Raw genomic sequence first — 4,153 nt, 5'->3', positions numbered from 1 at the left:
TGATCACTGGTTTCTGTTTCTTTGTGTTTTCCTTTCGTATCGTTAGTTCCAACTTTAGAGGGAGTTGGATAAGACTTGTTTCCTCTCTGTTTTCCTTATTTAGTTGTATCGTCTAGCCGTGATGGGGCTATAAGGAGTGGGTAGTCCCGGAGCATCTTTCTTTTTCGTCATCCCTCACAGAGGGACCCTGGCTGAGGCAGAAATTGTTCATTGTGTAACCTGTACCCATCGGGATATCTAGAATTTAACCCCGTTCTACAAGTGGCTGATTCGACACCAGCCTACCAAAGTTCCTACAAAAGGAACGCCTGGACCAATTGACCTCGCCTATCGAACGATAAGTATCCCTTTTCTCATAATTCGTATACCGCTTCGATTTTGGCATTACACCCGTCGGGATTTATTTATTTCTCTATTTTTCCAACTACATTTACCAACTGGATAGTTTCCTCATTTAATTCATTTATCATAATTTATTATTCTGTATTATATTTAATTTTATATTACAACTTATTATTTATTCTTTCATTCAATTGTAATTAGGTTAAGTTCAATGTAAACATATCACAGCTGTGAAATCGCCTTTTAATTTGATATTGTTTCTTATTACCAAATTCATTTTAATTTACTAATTATTATTTATTATTATCATTTATTATTATTAGTTTTCATTTTTGAATTAAATTTATTTTGATCAAGGCCTGTCGTTTTCGTAATCAGCATTCAGTAGTTAGCTGACAAAAAAAGCTACTTGGCGCCCTTAACTAGACCCACGACTCCGGCTTTTCTGAACCACCTCTGAGTCCGGAGACGGTGTACCTATTTAATAATAATAATAAAAAAAATAGCGTGACATTACAAGAGTGGTTTTGTTATCATTTAATTGTAAGCTATAGTTTTTATCGTTATGTACTTCTGGTATTTTGTAAGGCCCTAAGTACTGTAGTGAGACCGTGATTGATGATGGTTGATCGATGTTTAAATGATTTACAACTTATTTATTATTATTATTATTATTATTATTATTAACATAGATTCTTTGCTGAGGTTAACACCTTTATAGCAAAATATCAAGAAATACGGTTTCGTGTTAAATAAAACACCATTGAATAATGAAAAATGAAATACAATTTTAATCTACAGTTAAATTAGTTAATTAATAAAGGTTAATGTTAATTATTGTAATGTGTCATATTGATTCTTGAAGGAAGAAACAGTAACAGCTGCAACAACGTTATCAGGCAAGCCATTCCATATATCAAATGCACGATTTGTCAAATAATTCTTTCTAACGGTAGTCTTAAATGGTTCTTTTTTCAGCTTATAAGAATGACCTCTAAGTCTGTCATGATATTGAATTTGCAAGAAATTGCGTGTTACTCCAGGAAATAAACCATGAGTAAGCCGAAAAATTTGAATTGCATCTGCCCTGTTTTGACGAGCACGTAGATCTGGTATTTTGAGTATTTCAAGACGTTGTTCATATGAAACTTGTCTTAAACAGTGTGTCCATCTAGTTACCAGGTGCTGAGTTCTTTCCAGCAAATCAATATCCTTTAACAAATAAGGTCTCCAGACTGGAATGGCAAATTCCAAATGCGGCCTTATGTAAGTGATGTACACCTTTGAAATAAAACTGACTGAAGGATTTGGAAAAACATGCTTTAGCAAATAAAACATTTTACGCGCTCGACCCACTGATGCTAGACATTGCTCTGACCATCCTAACTTATCATTTACAATGACCCCTAGATCTTTGGTTGAGGTTTTTACACTCAGGAGTGTGCCATTTATATGGTAAAGGTACTTTGGGTTGTTGTGGCCACACTGAAGTACACAGCATTTTGCAATATTTAGTGGTATTTGCCACTTCTCGCTCCATTGGAAGATTAAATTAAGTTGGTCTTGCAAGTCCATTTATTTATTTATTTATTTATTATTAATTTATTTATTTGATTAATCTTGAATTTTACTTTTGTTTTTTTGAAATGATTTGGCTCGTCTAGTTAATTGATCCGCTACATGATTATTTCACTTACCTACGTTGTGTTGGTCTGATGTACGAAGTCACTCTCATAGTGATATCGCAATTTGATCTTAATTCTTATCAGAAAGGGTTCAGGATTTATCCGTAACGCAAGTCCGGATTCAAAGTAGTGTCAAAACGCATGGGAGAAGGGATTTAAACCACAAGTTTCCTCCAAAGTTATTTATTACAAGAAGAAAGAATATTCCGTTGTATGGATTACAATAATCAATGGTTATGAAAGTTTGATCAAATTTGGCCAATTGTTTATGGGTGTATATGTTATAAAGTCGTCAAAATATATCAGAATCGTAACCACAATTCGTTTTGTATTAAATTTAAAATAGTTTTGTAGTCGTTGAGTGATACGAAAAGTTTTTCTTGATAACCCTTTGATATTAACCTGAATTAATTTAATTCAGTAATATTCAGCAAATTTAACCTATGTTTCAGACGATATTGTTCGAACTTATATGATCCAGGCAACTGACAGCGCGTTTCTAAACTATTTGTACCAGAGTCGGATTATAACATGCTCGCGGAATGTTTGATAAGTGCATCGCATTTAATTTTTTTACGCCCTAGTGCCGAAGTACCGTCTCCGGTAAAAGTCAGGTGATCAACACCTAGGACAAATTCCGAACAAAACCCGGACACACAAGCTTTTACAAATCAATCTGAATAAATGTAGAAGTAATTTCTCTCTAAAGTTTTTCGTCCACGAGCTTTGACAAAGGCTTGTGCAGAACTTTGCCATGTCGCGATATCAGTTTATTACAGATAATCACGGATGATTATGTCTGCTCGATCGTCCGTAGTAGCCTGCAAGTACGTGGAAGTACTTGCCGTTGGGACGGGAATTACAACGTCCATTCTAAGTACAACGGGCGGAAACTACGACCTGCCATCGCGTCTTAGACCTTGTTAAAGTTGGGGAAGAGCGTCCCCGAGGACTACGACTCTTCCCATGAAGATGGCCAACTCACGAGCCTGTAATTTCTGATCTGGACGCAAAAGAGAAACATTCTTTTGCTTTATCGCCTAACACGTCACGACAGAGAAATCGTTCTACTCTAACCCTATCTTTAACTAGCAACAACATTCTACTTCGTAAGGTTTTGGCATATGAAATTTAAACTATTTGTATACAACAGTTTGAAAAGCATCGTGAGTTTTGATTTTAGTTTTTGGTTGTTGTTTAATATTTGTTGGATGCCGTTTCACTCAAATTTGTTGTAACAACGTGATGACTAACTTCTAATATTGTAACTTAAATGAGTGATATTCAAAAGGGAACTAGAATTAGTTGTTGCGAGGTGGTTTTAAGTTAAAATACCATTTTTCATAAATTTGAATAATTTATGTGTGAAGCACGAAATTTTGATAACGCGTTTATCGCCTAAATTTTGGAGAACAAATAATTTGTGGTCACTAGAATTTTATGAGATGAATGACAATGATCACTATTACGAAATGACTTTGAAGAAACTCAAAATAATATTATAAAATTAATTGAATAAAACTGATTAACCCTTTAGAGGGCTTACCTAGAAATTTTAATCCTCCTAACGCAGGATGTTAGCTGCTTCCCTGGTGTTGTAGTTCGCAGCACTACCTAATCGAACGAACACTAAACTTGTCTCGTTTTTAACTTACTCACTAATCACTAACGCTATCACTTAATTTAAGAATTTAAATTAATTTAATTTAAAATTACGATTAAATGCACTTAGTACAATTTAGACGCACTAAAAGGCAAACGAAGATGTTTTAAATTTATAAAAATTTAAAGGACAACACGACAATCGACTACCTCGAAAGACCGTCAAAAATCCAATCCCTCCCAAAGTCAAGGGCTAATCTTGCGTAAGCTACACTAACTCGCTTACCCCACTACCCTTGTTAAGTAGTTTCCACATATGCGAAATTTTGCAAATTTGACTCTTATGATGTCTTGGCATTTGATCAAACCTTGTTTAACTTTCTAAATATTATTATTAATTAACAGCTGGGGTGTTTTCCGATTAACAATTTCATTATAATTAAACATTAAATTTGGTAATCGTCGATCTGAACTGAATACAATACAAGAACGCTATGGAATTTCCCCAAATATCCTGAAAGAGA

The sequence above is a fragment of the Tribolium castaneum genome, unplaced genomic scaffold, assembly GCF_031307605.1.
Source record: "Tribolium castaneum strain GA2 unplaced genomic scaffold, icTriCast1.1 ptg000129l, whole genome shotgun sequence".
In the NCBI taxonomy this organism is placed as follows: domain Eukaryota; kingdom Metazoa; phylum Arthropoda; class Insecta; order Coleoptera; family Tenebrionidae; genus Tribolium; species Tribolium castaneum.
The sequence above is the reverse complement of the archived record's forward strand: the minus strand, read 5'-3'. Positions refer to the sequence as shown.